At 36.8% G+C, this 16153-nt stretch overlaps 1 protein-coding gene and 1 long non-coding RNA gene across 2 annotated transcripts in view; both read left to right on the top strand.

Moving 5' to 3' along the window:
- LOC123874652 (protein fem-1 homolog CG6966) overlaps positions 1 to 16153 on the top strand; it is an 88050-nt gene that overhangs the window by 51629 nt on the left and 20268 nt on the right. The gene's annotated exons all lie outside the window — the stretch shown is intronic.
- Positions 1017 to 16153, top strand: LOC123874655. The gene is made up of 3 exons (XR_006797961.1): positions 1017 to 1414; positions 15173 to 15353; positions 16031 to 16153. It is a non-coding gene; the product is annotated as an uncharacterized LOC123874655 (long non-coding RNA).

Raw genomic sequence — 16153 nt, 5'->3', positions numbered from 1 at the left:
TATTTGTAATAAAACGAACATACTTTTCTTTGGTAAACCATTGAATTTGACTCAGTAGTCATCAAATTTCTGTAGTTTCGGTTTTTCGCTCAGCAGCCTGAATACCATAAGAGTTTATAACTACTCTATGTTATTGAAGACCTTTGCTTCCTCTTTTATTCTTCCATCTTGTTTCTTGACTTCTAATATAGTGAACAGGCATTTTACAAAATTGATCACATGATTTCTAGTTACACTTTATTTCTAGTTACATTTTAATACTATAGAAATATTAGAAATCAGCAAGCGATAAGTGATTTCCTGTAGGTACTTGTATCATGTTATATGTTGATTCAGGGTTCAATGACTGATGTTAACATTTTGTCATCGTATATCATTGGCAGAATGATAGGACATTTGATATTATTTCATTTGTTGCTAGTGTTTGCTTTTGCAATTTTTAAACAAGTGTAAATTAAAAATTTATAATACCCCCGACAAATGAAGGTTACAGTAACTAGAAAAGAGCTGATAACTTTCAAACGGCTGAACCGATTTTCTTGGATTATAGCTAAGAACACTCTCGATCTAGCCACCTTTCAAACAAAAAAAACTAAATTAACATAGGTTCAGTAGTTTAGGAGCTACTATGCCACAGACAGATACACAAGTCAAACTTAGAACAGCCCTCTTTTTGGGTCGGTAGTTAAAAAAAATACCGGTATAGGTACATAAGTATTGAAGACTTTCCACAGGAAGAAACGTCTATTTAGGTCTGTAGACTAAATGTGGTTCAGGTTCAAAGGCTACATACGTAAAGGATTTGTCAAAATACGACAGGTTTACTGTAACACCGATGTCACATTTCACAGTTATATTAATATGCCATTTGCACTTTTGTTAACGTGAACATTGGCTGGGCCCAGTTGTTCGATTCCAGAAAAGCAGCATCAATCATTATTGCAATCTCAATTGTTGTGATTGGAATTTATGGTATTCTTATTGCAATAATGTATTCTGGCTACTAGTGCGAGAGTGTCGATCAATCAGGAGGTGATTGCAATCGTCACATTTTAGCTGTCATACTACAGCGGTAGACCCCCGATACGTTCCGATTTACCAAGCATTGTATCATATATTGCTTCTTGGCCCAACCGGTTCCCATTCTTCAACTGACCCGGCAGCGCGCTTCGGACAACAAACATCGCCCGCTGCAGTTGGAAAGGCAAAAGTTTTACGTAAGACCGCTTGTGTAACCCCGAGTGAAAGAACTCTTGCAGTAGTGCAGCGTTTCCGAGCGCGGCGAGACGCGTGCGCGCGAGTTGATATACGTTTACGTTCGCAATACGAATCGGTATGATTGTGAAATTGTGTTATGTTATGTGCGTCTACTGTTTAGGGCTGCCATCGACCAAATTTGATGCTTAAATGCAAAGTATGCTATTCACAAAGAGTTTTACAAGTACATTACAATCATTAGAAGTAATGAGTCTTCCTAGTTAGGGTATACAAGCGAGAAATATGAGGCTTGCTTTGAAATTCTTCTGGATACCTCTAGTTAGGAAATACCAGTGAGGATAGTGGCGTTTTCTTATTAATTCGTCTGGATTAACGTGATAATTTTAATGTTCAACATTCATGAATAGATAGTTTCGCCAAATATCAGTGGCTCCATTAAGTAATTTATTCTCTAACGTAGCCAGACCATTTTTGAATGCGTGTTTACTACATTTCAAAAGTCTTGTAGTTTAAAATCCCTTTTAATTTTACTACTAGTTATAAAATTTGTTCGATTAATATCTATGACGTGTATTGTTGATTAGCAAATAGGGAAACGGATGGTTTAGAAAACCTCGTTCGGAAGTTCCCTGGCCTTGAAGCTTTCTTGAATCGTTATCAGTTCTTGTTTGATACGATGATTATATCTGAGAAAAACCGCAACGGGGGAATTATCCGGAGTTATGGCAACCCTACGTGCGTCCCATACATTCGTTGTGCAGTTATTCTAAACTTATTCCGTTTTCAGTTCAACTTGTTAACTTCATTTACAAATAGCAACCGGTTAGAAAACCTCGTTCGGAAGTTCCCTGGCCTTGAAGGTTTCTTGTGTGGTGTATCGTTCTCCGCTCTTATTGAATACCGAGAGTTTGATACGGCGATTCTCTGAGAGAAACCGCAACTTGGGAAATCCGGAGTGATGGAGAGTGGCAACCCTACGCGCGTCCCATACATTCCTTGTGCAGTTATTCTAACCTTATTCCGTTTCCAATTCAACTTGTTAACTTCATTCACAAATAGCTATCCTAGCATCTTATCGTGAATGTTTGTTATTTGTATTGCGATCATCACATTTGTCGTTACTTAGACGAGTTAGTGGTATTCTTGTTAAAACCGCATATTCACCCAATTCAAATGTTAACAAGCACAGTTTTGTGTTCCCTGCTAACTTCACTCACAATTTCGTTGTTACCAACATTATTACATTTGTAAGTGAAGTTAGCTGGAAATGTCATAATGTCTGTTAACATTTTTTTTTATGGGAGAAAAACATATTCTTAGTGATTGTTAAAAGTGAGGTTAGGTTTCCCTTTAATTGTTTTTAAGCCCTGAAATTGAACAGAGCAGAGCAGAATTAGCAGAGTGGACTGCTCGCTCTAATAGAAACTCTCGATTTGATCGTGAATCGACATCTGTGAAATATTAGGTTAGGGGTGACGTGAAATCAAAGATACTATAGTAGTCGGGTAGGTACTATAGTAGTTTCATAGCCTACCTACATTTGACGCCTGCCAGTGTAGGTGAAGCTTCGACGTTTTGTTACAATTTTTTTTTAAAGAACCCCTTTCCCCTCCAATTAAGCGTAAAAGTGCTAGGAGTAGGTATGACAATAGTGCAACGGGTGGGGTTTGAACCACCGACCTTTCGGAATTCAGTACACTCCTCAACCGTTGAGCTATCGAGGCTCTAAATTGGATTACAGTCGTGAACTCTGGTGCCTAATAGTCAAAAGGAATGATTACGATTATCACATCAATGTTTAGTGCCAGACGTGCTGTAATATTGATCAATCAGCAATGATAATATTGATTCAGATATAGATTTTATTATTAGACTGAGATGGCTCTTGGCCCTGGGTTTTTTTTTAACTTTATAGACTGGCGCGTAGCTACAATCAGACCTGCTGGTAAGTGGTACCCATATTAAAATTGGAGAGGAAAATTGATGCTGGAAGGGTATTCCATACCCTAGCGGTTCCAATAAAAACCAGGAGGCAAATCGCTTCGTACGTGTAAAGGATTCTGGAAAAATCAAGGAGTTCATCGTCAACTGTCATCCGCCCGCAACCCACGCCTTACCTCGCGAGCCGTCTCAGTGAAACAGTATTACCCTAGCCTCACTAAATTTGAGATATTCTTCATCGCGTAAAAATGTTGCTCAAACATGAATAATTTAAAATTCGTTGTGGTAACGTTTAGTTCTTACTATTTGTTAATCTTCTTGATAGTCTACGAGTATAAGTAAGAATATTAATCTAATTTACATATTTTAGACGATTAATGTTCCTTATTAGTGGTAATTATACTGCCTATGTGTTTGCTAAGTCGGACCTTATAGTACTTGACAATTAAGGTCAATCAAATGACTGAGGTACTGCAAAAGCTCTAAATGTTACATTCATTGCGAGTAGTAATTAATCACCAATATGCTATTGTAGCAAAACACTAAGCAATTCTTATTAAAAAAATATTTAAATTATTTGCACAGTAGATGATGGCCGCGACTTCGTCCGCGTAGATTGATATGTTTGAAAATCCTGTAGGAACTCTTTGATTTCCTGGGTAAAAAGTTACTAGCTACTTCTCTACCAAATTTTATGTAAATCGGCTAAGCGGATGGGCATTTAAGAATCCCGTGGGAACTCTTTGATTTTCCGTGATAAAAAATTCCCCGGGATGTAAGCTGCACCAAATTTCATCAAAACCGGTTAAACTGTTAGCCCGTGAAAAGCTAGCAGACAGACAGACACACTTTCGCATTTATAATATTAAGTATGGATTAATCTAGACAGGCATGATTCATCCTTATATTTTACACTTAGGTAATTCCGTGAACAACTTTCCATTTGTATTTTTACCTTGTTCAAGAAATTGTTTGGCTAATTGCAAAAATTGTTCTTTTGAGGTTATTACGCTAAAGGAAAGGCCTTGTCTCTCAAATCAGGGTTTCATAATTACTAAAATACGTTGCATTTTATGGTGAACAGTTCTCTCTTTTCTTACCATGTCACTGCCCTTTGCCAGAGTGTGTCCGAAATTGCGTGCCATATTTTGTTCAAAGTCCATATCGATGTCTTACGATTACTTCATCTCTAGAGTCTCGCATGTATCGTTGTATCTATTTGATTTAATTCAATTTCTGGTATGTTTTTCTAGATTTTTTTGTTATTATCTCTCTTCTAGATTGTTTGCGAACAAAGTTTCTTTATATTATTTCGTTTATTGGAATATATCGTTATAATTTGTTTTATTTATATTCCTCTCGTTTTGCACACACAGACACCCACACTTCCTTTATATCCTTACATTTATAACTTATCTTAATTGAGTATTGTCTACTCTTTAATTTGAATCGTCATTTGGTTTGATATGTTTAGGAAACTAATATGAAATGTGATCAAATTCATATTTAGGACTACACTTTTACGTAGAACCTACTAGTTTATTGACGTTAGTTACTGCTTTAATTAGTAAGGCGTTAATAGCCAAGGGTGATTAGACTAATCGTTCATATTCGAGAATTGTATATCTAAGCGGATCACATTATTACCGCCAGCTGATTACGAATTTTTTATCAGCTTTATTGTTCTTTGCTGTATTTTTAGGGTTCCGTATGTCCAGTATAAAAAGGAATCTTTATATAATCACTTCATTGTCTGTCTGTCTGTCGTGTCTATCAATCCCATCAAGGACACAAAACCTAGACGGTACTTCCCGTTGACCTAGAATCATGGAATTTCGCAAGTAGGTAGGTCTTAGAGCAAAAGTAAAGAAAAAAAAACGAAACTGTGAATTTGTGCTTACTTGCATTACAAAAAAAAAATTTAAAATATACTCACGAAAAAATTAATTTACTAAATCACATTAGGTAGATGGCGCAGTCCGTCATTAACTTGTAATGTTCTAAAAGTTTTAGGTATGTCTTATACGATGGTACGGAACCCTTTGTGTCCTACGCCGACTCGCACTTGACCGGTTTTTCTCAAACAAAACCCGTACAAGAAAAGCCGGTTGAAATGCAACGCTCTCCACTACTTGAATTACAGGAGCGAGTTTGCAGTCGTTGCTTGTTTAGAACCTACTTTTACTTGCGTAGGTACATTGCTTACGTAGTTACTTCGTATCTACTTTGCTTTGATCACTTTTTAACCCCCGACCCAAAAAGAGGGGTGTTATAAGTTTAACGTGTGTATCTGTGTGTCTGTGTATCTGTCTGTGGCATCGTAGCGCCTAAACGAATGAACGATGAGAGTGTTCTTAGCTATAATCCAAAAAAATTGGTTCAGCCGTTTAAAAGTTATCAGCTCTTTTCTAGTTTTCTTGTAGAAAAGAAGGTTAGATAACCCTTAGGTTCATAATATTCAAGTGTCAATTGACAAATGTCAAGCTGTCAAGATGGACGTTGCCTAGATATACTTACATAATTATTTATTTAAAAATGATGTTTTGGAAAACTCAGATACTTTGGATCGTAGGCGCGGAATAGTCCAAGAAAATCGGTTCAGCCGTTTGAAAGGTATCAGTTCTTTTCTAGTTACTGTAACCTTCACTGGTCGGGGGTGTTGAAATTTTTTAATTTACACTTGTTTTCTAATATCTGACGTGATCTGTTTGCAATTAGGTGCTAATAAAACAGACAACAAAGTGATCCTATAACAGTTCCTTTTTCCTTTTGAGGTACAGAACCCAAAAAAAAAACTCCCCAAGTCTCGCGGAAGCTGTTCAAATGTTAATAATAATGGCTTCGTCGATTCCGATTGTTCTGCAAGGTTCACTTCATGTTAATGATACAGATTGATTGAGGCCGTGATATTAAACGTGAAGGCTTAATGATTAGAGTTAGTAGATATTAGTCATTTTATTCGGCCAAATTGGTGTGTCAGAAATCAGAATCCCCCTTTACATTATATCACTTAGTCATAGGTTTTAAATCTGACCTTGTGGTTTTAAAATCTAGGTTAAATCGATTAGGTACAAAAAAATTAGGGGTTCCGTAGGGTTATTCTAAAATCAAACTTAAAGGAGATCATTATTTTTGGGCCTTTTCTGAAAGTGCCGGCCAACGAAAAAAAATGGTACGGATCGTTAGAACTAGCCATTTGGAGTAATAGTTAATATGGCAGAAAAGTTGTAGGGTTGCTCTGAACCAAGTTATACAAGGTCGAAGATTCGTCATTTTCATACATTTTATTGATTTCTAAAAGTGCAGGGAAACATAAAGTAATGTTAGATATTGCTAGAACTAATGATTTGAAGCAATTGTCATTATGACCCGAAGGCTGTGGGGCCATTATATGTCGTGTTATACAAGTTATACAAAAAATTAATATACTTTGTATAATTAATTGCAACCGATTTTATGATTTTGTTACTGTTCTGATTGTTTTATACGAATTTGAATACACGTACAATTATTTTGACTCCCACGAAGTGCTGAATCAGCTGCAATGTGGACAAAATTCGTTTATACATACCTGGATTGCATGCGGCCTTGTAATACTAGGTGATCTCATCCAGCCATCTCCCAAACTTCTGCCACTGGGATATCTCCGGCGAGCTTTGTGATGAATGCATTTGGTTATAAGTACTGTTCACCATAGTAACTACGGGCTTGCTTCAGTCGATAGCTGCCAAAAGCAACCTGCGTCGATTCTTCTGTGAATCTAGAAAAGTCATTGAATGGAGGATGTCGGCTTCCATAGCCTGGAAAAGAGCTCTTCTTCTATTATAATTATTGTGTGTGATAACAAGTTCTGCTAAACTTTTTTGCGCATTGACTAGTTCATGGATTTTGTCAAGGAAATCACGTCTGTAGTACACGTTATTGTCTATAGAACATGATAGCTGTTTAGCGATGTTACCGCGATCCTGAAATAATCGATCACGTTACTTAATGCCCGGTCATTCTAATCAATCCTGAGCAAACGAAAATCTCTTTCAAAGCAATTGTTCATTACTTCCACCATCCAGCGGCAAATGGTAACAAGCTTAGATTTATTGGTTTGGTCAGTAATTAGCTGGGTTTCATTTAAATGTTTTGTTTCTAGCATTTGTGTCACATAACCGCATGCCTCAAGAAAGAAAGGCTATCTATAAAGGGCATGTGCAGACAGATACAGGCATGTACATATATCTTCAGAAAAGCACTAATTACTTTTTTCAGTGAAAATCATACCCTTACCACAAGTTCCGAAACCACTAAAAGCCTTTATATTTGTTGCGATGGAACAATAATCTACACGCTGCAGCAACTTACAATGCCTAGATTTTAAATGATACCTTAAATGATCTAGAAGACTTTTACTGGATTTTTATCTTAGTCCATAGTTTTAGAGATACCATAAACAATCTTGAGGTAATCTTTCTTTCTTGAGGTGTGCGGTTATGTGGCACAAATGCCAGTAACAAAACATCAGTAAAAACCCAGCTAACTACTGACGAAGCCAATAAATCTAGACTTTTTACCATTTGCTGCTGGATAATGTAAATGATTAACGACCGCTTTGGTAGAGATTTTTGTTTACTAAGGGTTATTCAGGATTTGTAACCGGACATTAAGTAACATGATTGATTATTTCAGGATTTTGTCAGCATTGCTGAACGGCTATCATGTTCTGATAGACAACAACGTGCATGCACGTGATTTTCTTGACGTAATCCATGAACGGCCAGTGAGCAAAACAGTTCAGCAGAGCTTGATATCATAAACAATATGTAATTATAATAGAAGGAGAGCTCATTTCCAGGCTATGGAAGCCAACATCCTTCGTTCAATGACTTTCCTAGATTCACAGAAGAATTGAGGCAGGTTGCTTTGGGCAGCTATCGACTGAAGCAAGCCCGTAGTTACTATGGTGAACAGTACTTATAACCAAATGGTGCATTCATCACAAAGCTCGCCGGAGATATCCCAGTGGCAGAAGTTTGGGAGATGGCTGGATGAGATCACCTAGTATAAACTAGTATAAACGAATTTTGTCCACATTGCAGCTGATCCAGCACTTCGTGGGAGTCAAAATAATTGTACGTGTATTAAAATTCGTATAAAACAATCAGAACAGTAACAAAATCATAAAATCGGTTGCAATTAATTATACAAAGTATATTAATTTTTTGTATAACTTGTATAACACGACATATAATGGCCCCACAGCCTTCGGGTCATAATGACAATTGCTTCAAATCATTAGTTCTAGCCATATCTAACATTATTTTATGTTTCCCTGCACTTTTAGAAATCAATAAAATGTATGAAAATGACGAATCTTCGACCTTGTATAACTTGGTTCAGAGCAATCCTACAACTTTTCTGCCATATTAACTATTACTCCAAATGGCTAGTTCTAACGATCCGTACCATTTTTTTTCGTTGGCCGGCACTTTCAGAAAAGGCCCAAAAATGTATGGAGCTAGAATGATCTCCTTTAATTAATAAGTCTTAATTTTGCTAATTTAAAATAAGGTCAAACTATTATTTTTGCTTTTATTTTTTGGGTCGCTTTTGAAACGTTTAAAAAAATCCTAGAGACTGATAACGCTGGCTGAACTAGATGAATCCTTGCATGGAGGTCAAATGGCAAAATATTTTATTCTATGTTATCATCACTTCAAGATGATGAATGTTAAATGTTAAAGCCTACAAGGCACGCCGTGTTATGAATATGATATGAGTTTAACTTTTAAACCATCGTGAGTGATTTCCATTATAAGTATATACTGTTACGGCTATACTCACGTATTTAGTCGACGTAAGTCCGACTAGTTTCGAACTCATACGATGCTATTGTCATAGGGACTCAGCTTGTGTCTCAACGAGTTGAGTCCCTATGAATAAGGGTTCCGTTTTTACTTTTGAGGTACGGAACCTAAAATGGACCTCGGATGGGTTCGAAACAAGTCGGGCTTACGTCGACTAAGTACGTAAGTATAGCCGTAACAATCTATGTACTTATAATGATATGAGTCTCTTCAAAACGTCATATTTTCAATGTAACCGTGGAGTATTTGTACATAACTGGTGTTGAAACGCTTTACATAATAATATTATGTGTGTTCGAATGACGGGTTCGGTGTACGTAACATTAGTCATATATACATTTTATATATTTACACAGAACGGTAATGTTATGCCACTTGCCAATGCCTTGCTCAGGCCGTGTCGTCTATCACTTGGTAAATATATGAGTTAAGTATTTATTATTATTATATTTTTTGTCATTTAACAATAGTAAGTATAAATTCTTCTGTAGGTAGGTATGTATCTTGAATAAGTTTTCCTGTGTATGTGTGTGCAATAAAGATTGTCTAAATAAATAAATCAAATATAAGTCAAACTAATTATTATATAAAAAACAGCAATTTTTGAATGTTGATTGTTGAATTAAACAACTAACTGGTAGCGAGTAGCGACGTGATGGTGATAAATATATTTACTTAAAATTAATTACGTAAACATAAAAAACTTAATCTACGAGGGTTCCAAACACGCCCTGTTCTGCGAAGCCTCAAGAAATTCCAGCGTGTATTCTTTTTACTATCGCACCACACAATATCACATAAAACTAATCAGAATATAAAGGATTTTCGTGCAAATAGTCCTTTATACGTTATAAAGGACCAGTGTAATGTAATATACAAGTGTAAATTAAAAATAACACCCCCGACAAGTGAAGGTTACAGTAACTAGAAAAGAGCTGATAACTTTCAAACGGCTGAACCGAATTTCTTGGATTATAGCTAAGAATACTATCGATCAAGCCACCTTTCAAACAAAAAAAACTAAATTAAAATCGGTTCATTAGTTTAGGAGCTATACGATGCCACAGACAGATACACAGATACACACGTCAAACTTATAACACCCCTCTTTTTGGGTCGGGGGTTAAAAACACGATACAGCACAGTCTGAGAAATCCACTGACCGAATTATAACCGGTTTCGATTCAACAAGGAAGAGAAGCATTATATTCAGAAATTATTACGCAACCAAGAGAGGTAAGATAAACCTCAGTCTTCTACACTATCAATATGAGATACGCGGTATTGCCATGTCAGATATTAGTACATTTGACAGGCAGGTAGCCCTAAAGTAGCCCTATTTTTAACCCCCGACCCAAAAAGAGGGGTGTTATAAGTTTGACGTGTGTATCTGTGTGTCTGTGTATCTGTGTATCTGTGTATCTGTCTGTGGCATCGTAGCGCCTAAACGAATGAACCGATTTTAATTTAGTTTTTTTTGTTTGAAAGGTGGCTTGATCGAGAGTGTTCTTAGCTATAATCCAGAAAAATTGGTTCAGCCGTTTAAAAGTTATCAGCTATTTTCTAGTTTTCTTGTAGAAAAGAAGGTTAGATAACCCTTAGGTTCATAATATTCAACAAGTATTCAAGTGTCAATTGACAAATGTCAAGCTGTCAAGATGCACGTTGCCTAGATATACATAATTATTTATTTGAAAATGATTTGTCGGGGGTGTTGAAAATTTTTAATTTACACTTGTTCCTTCTTTGACATATCATCGATTCAGGACCAATCCGAGAGGTCCCTCACTCTAGTTCACTATGATATTGCGCAGTATTACTTCACTATTGAGTAATGTTACTTACAAACTTTACCTCTTTATAATATTAGTATAGATAACAGCCTCCAATATCTTAAAGGCAGTGGTCTCCAATCTTTTTAGTCTAAGGGTCACACTAATTCAAAGTCAAAGATTGATATCAGGAATTTTCATCTCGCCATTTTCAGACGTAGTTTGGAAACCCCTTGTTTAGAAAATGAACTCAAATCCTATCTGTTGGATTATTGTCGTTATAAGTTAACGTTTTATTAACGCTTAATTGTAGAGGAAAGGGGAATGTAAAATCGTCAATAGACCTTAAATTCTTTAAAAAACACAGCCTGATTATTAACCTTCATTACGTTCCGGTTGACAGTATGTGAAACATTAATGTATTAATAGTTAATACTTTAATGCACATATGAAATTAACACTAGGTATTTAGTTGTTACCTTCATCTGAACAGTTAAGCCTGAAACACACAACGCGCGACGGAAGCGTGTACAACGCTGTAAATTTTAATACAACGACGTTCATAGAGTTAACGTTAGACGTTAACGTTAGTAGACGACGTTGTTAATTGTAATACAAGCTGTATGAAGCGCACGCACCACGCTCTTAAAGAGTTAGTACGACTTAACAACTCGCCAACATTGATAGAACATTGAAAGTTGAACAACTATAAAGTTAGAATAAAATAGATCTGCAGTTAATAAACTTAGTTGTTTATTTTTTCAGTATTAACTACCGATTTTTAATTTACGATATTGTCCCTTTGGCGCTGGTGGTAGCTATATGGCCGAATCCAAATCATAAAGCAATCACTCAGGTTCAATTTACTGTTTTATTTCGATGTTCTTATTAACTTTGGCCAGATTTTAAAGTCGTACTAAGCGTATTACCCAACGGGCATTGCTGCTGCAATGGACCGCTCTTTAACCGGTGCTGATACTATAAAATGTACATACGTACGCGCGCGGTTAATGTGAAATCATGATGCTGCAGTTACCGTTGCGCCGCGCCGCCATCAAAGTTTTTGTTTGTGGCCATTCTATTATAGATTCTTCGTTCTACGATTGAAACCAATACAGCTCTAGGTCATGCAAAAATAGGGTTAACGGATAGAAACAAGTAGGTAATGGCAGTGCATGCTGTGCAGTTCGACGTTTTCATTGATTCTATAATAAAGTTAAAGGCAATCCTCTCAAGTCCGGAAGCTCATAATGGAATGTTGAGGTTGGCCCGATAAACTTACGAGTATCCTCAAAAGTTTATTGCAACTACGCATTAATTTTTGATTATATCCGAATTCTGCATCCGAAATGCTTTTTCAGACCGGATGCCCCTCACAATATAAACAATTTCTTATGACCGTTCTTTAGTCTGGCACCTTGGGACCCCAACGTCTAAATATCGGTTTTTTAACTATTTGCCCTGCCACTTCATATTCGCAACCCATTGAGCTAATCGGTTACCAACTCTTGTTCTCACACGGATCTCTTCATTTCTGATTTGATCACATATAGAAAGTGCTGAGCTTTCTTATGAGGCCCATATAAATATATATGCTTGAAAGGCCGCCTCGCACCGGAAAGTGGTGAAGACTCGCCACTAGGTGGACCGACGACATCAAACGAGTCGCAGGGATCCGCTGAGACCGATGCGTGTGGACTGTACAAGTCCCTACAAGAGATTTATGTCCAGCAATGGATGTCTAACGGTTGGTAATGATGATGATGGTGTTTTACTCGTTAGCGAATCGGCGAAAGCGCGAGAGCTGCGCGAACAATAGTGTAGATGGCCGATGGGTGTTTCTCGCTATACACGGTTTTTACACGCTTTCGCTAGAGCGGGCATTAGGTGACTTACAAGCTCGTGGAAAATTTTAATAGCGCGTGCCCACTGAGATGAAGCGTACTGGAGAGTGTTCGCGGGTCGACTAGATTATTGATTTAGATTACGCAAACATTGTATCATATCGTCTCTCAATAATCTGATTTGTCTGCTGTAGATGTCCACACACAAACGCATACGTCTGATTGGTCCGTTCTATTCCATTACGCCGTAAAGTGGCTCAAAAGGGTTAGCGCCCGCTGAGATTTTTGTCTCTATCATTTGTATGGGATTACGCAACAGAGAGAGTTTATAGTAACTTCTTTCCGCGGATAAAGTATACTTATCTCAAATGACAGATTTAATATGAGTTATGACCTATGACATTAATGTACTGAGGTTAAATGCGCTTGATCCATTTCACGCACACGTAATGTCAAACTACACGCGTTTTGCAAGATATATTAAGAAGTATTTAGGATTAAATTCTTTGATTCGAGGCCAAGGTTACTAATACTACGTTCCGTGGTTTCTTCGGCAAGCTTTGAATTAATGTCCTCAAATTATATTATTAATGTTCCAGGAAATAGAAATTTAAATCATTGATTGTGCGATGACAGCGGTTCGTCTGAGTCTTGTTAGCATTTTGTTAAGGTCTTTTAGAAGGTTAGGTTTTACGAGGTTACTATTATTTGCTTTTAATTGTACCTACCTAGTATTTAATTTCTTTGTTTATCATACTGTTACTTATTTTTGCTGTGTTTGACTTAGTCTGTACCTACTCTGTAGCGTCTACAATGTGCTCTTTAACTTTTAAGTTACTATTTTTAATAAAACCAATAGACTAAGAGCCCGTGAGGGTCAGAACTTCGTTATTTTATAAAAGCTGACAGTTGACATTACCCAGGGCGGAACGATTAACGACTATGAAGTTTGGATCATGTAGTGGCTTTGGTAGATAACAGGTAACAGAGACGTATAAAATCTTTCGGCAAAGTATAAAAGTCTAATTTTTTAAAATATTTTCTGCGAAATTATATTAGAAATCACATCATGCATTGCTAGATATGGCGCACCGATCGTTCCTTCCTGTGTGTGACAATGCGCAGAGAAACTTTCAATTTTTTATAAAATCACGAAGATCTGGCCCTCGCAGGCTCTTTCTCTATAAAGGATTTCTATCATCAATATCCATAAAAATATATCTATGTTGACAGGTAAAAGGTGTGTCGATTTCTAAAATACAAAATTCGCGTCATAGATATTATAATTTTATTTTTGTTTGTGCTCCACTTTATCGGTTTTAATTACGTTTTTTTGTCGATTCCGTGACACTTAAGTAGTAGGTACCCACATAAAATCTCTTTAAATCGAAAGTTAAAAAGTTTGATCGAAAGTTCGGCTTTGTGTGATTTTATTTTATTTTAGAGAACAACTTTCTGTACTCTTTCTTGCTACTGAATAATTCACTTGTGATTATTGACCTTAGAACATTGTTTTACAATTTTTTTTACGTAATATTATAAATATAAATACGCATTTATAAATTTATAAATTCATTACGTATTTATATATGACTAGATGACACCCGCGACATCGTCCGCGTGGATTTAGGTTTTTAAAGATCCCGTGGGAACTGTTTGATTTTCCGGGATGAAAAGTTGCTTATGTCAATTAAAGGGACGCAATCTACCTCGGAACCGAATTTCATACAAATCGGTTAAGCGGATGGGTTTTTGGGAATGCTGTGGGAATTTGATTTTCCGGGATAAAAAGTAGCCTATGTTCGTCCCCGGGATATAAGCTAACCCAAATTTCGACAAAATCGGTTAAACTGTTGGGCCGTGAAAAGGTAACAGACAGACAGACACACTTTCGCATTTATAATACTAGTATGGATAGAACTGCGCTAAAAAGATTGCTTTTGAAAATGTTTTTCTCAATATTTCCTATCATTCATGGAACTTAGGTGTCCTTGCTTAAGGTTATGTACTTGAACCACAAAAATTATCAAAGTAACCCGCTATGATTTACAATGAAACCTTAGTAACTTTTACTTTTTCTTTAGCCATAAATTGCTCTCGAAACCAAGAAAAACGTGTCAATAACGGAGTGTAGTCACGTTTCAAATTAGAAGCGCGAAGCTTTACAATTAAGGGCGTGACTTTGAGGGTACTTGAATAATTATAGTCTGCCGAACAAAGTTGTCAGTCGACTTAGTTCGTCTAGATTTTTTACTTGTTTACTTTATAATTACTTACGCATTTCAGAAACCTAATTGTCTTCTATTTCTATCTATCTTTAATTTTTAATGAGAATAAAATTTCTTTAACCGGTAATTATAATTTTAACTTATTACACTTCCCTATAAAGCTTTAATGTTTATGTTAAGAACATATAAAAAGTTTTTAAAGAGCGCCATATAACTATACAATGAAGATATTAATAACCCAGAGTATTCAAACAATTTTTAAGTTTACTTTTACGTAATTTTCACACAATTTCATAATAATATCGATTTGCTAGCTAGGCTGAACCCAATTCATCAAGAACTCAAAATAAAATAGGTAAAGAACTTTAAAAGACGAATTATCAAGAGAAGTTCTACCATATAAAGGCAAATGCCACAGTGTAGTGTAGTGTAATGTAGTATAGTGAAAATGTCAGTGTCCGGAGTATGGGATCTGATGGACTTGGTGCCGGTGAGGTGCCGCTGGATTGAGAGGCTGCGGCGTTGCGGCAAAACACTGCTGCGACGACACAAGCGACTTCTAAGACGGATTAAGAAGGTAATTTGTACTACAATAGTGTCGGTCAATAGAAGGCAAGCGCCAGATAGTGAAAACATCAGTGTATGCGGGATGGGATCTGGATGACTTTGTGCCAGTAAAATGCAGCTGAATTGCACCTTGTTGTGATGTTATAAGTAGACGGATTAAGAATGTAAATTGTTCGTAGTTGTATAGTGTAAGTAGGTCATTATTTAGTGTAGTGAAAATGTCAGTGTCCGGAGTATGGGATCTGATGGACTTGGTGCCGGTGAGGTGCCGCTGGATTGAGAGGCTGCGGCGTTGCGGCAAATCCCTGCTGTGACGTCACAAGCGTCTTCTAAGACGGATTAAGAAGGTAATTTGTACTACAATAGTGTCGGTCATTAGAAGGTAATCGCCAGAGTATAGTGAAAACGTCAGTGTATGCGGGATGGGATCTGGATGAGTTTGTGCCAGTACGGTGCCGCTGAATTGCACCTTGTTTTGATGTTATAAGTAGACGGATTAAGAAGGTAATTTGTTCGTAGTTGTATAGTGTAAGTAGGTCATTATTTAGTGTAGTGAAAATGTCAGTGTCCGGAGTATGGGATCTGATGGACTTGGTGCCGGTGAGGTGCCGCTGGATTGAGAGGCTGCGGCGTTGCGGCAAAACACTGCTGCGACGTCACAAGCGACTACTTAGACGGATTAAGAAGGTAATTTGTACTACAATAGTGTCGGTCAATAGAAGGCAAGC

Source organism: Maniola jurtina, chromosome 18 (assembly GCF_905333055.1).
Source record: "Maniola jurtina chromosome 18, ilManJurt1.1, whole genome shotgun sequence".
NCBI lineage: Eukaryota > Metazoa > Arthropoda > Insecta > Lepidoptera > Nymphalidae > Maniola > Maniola jurtina.
This window is presented reverse-complemented; position numbering and strand designations above follow the sequence as displayed.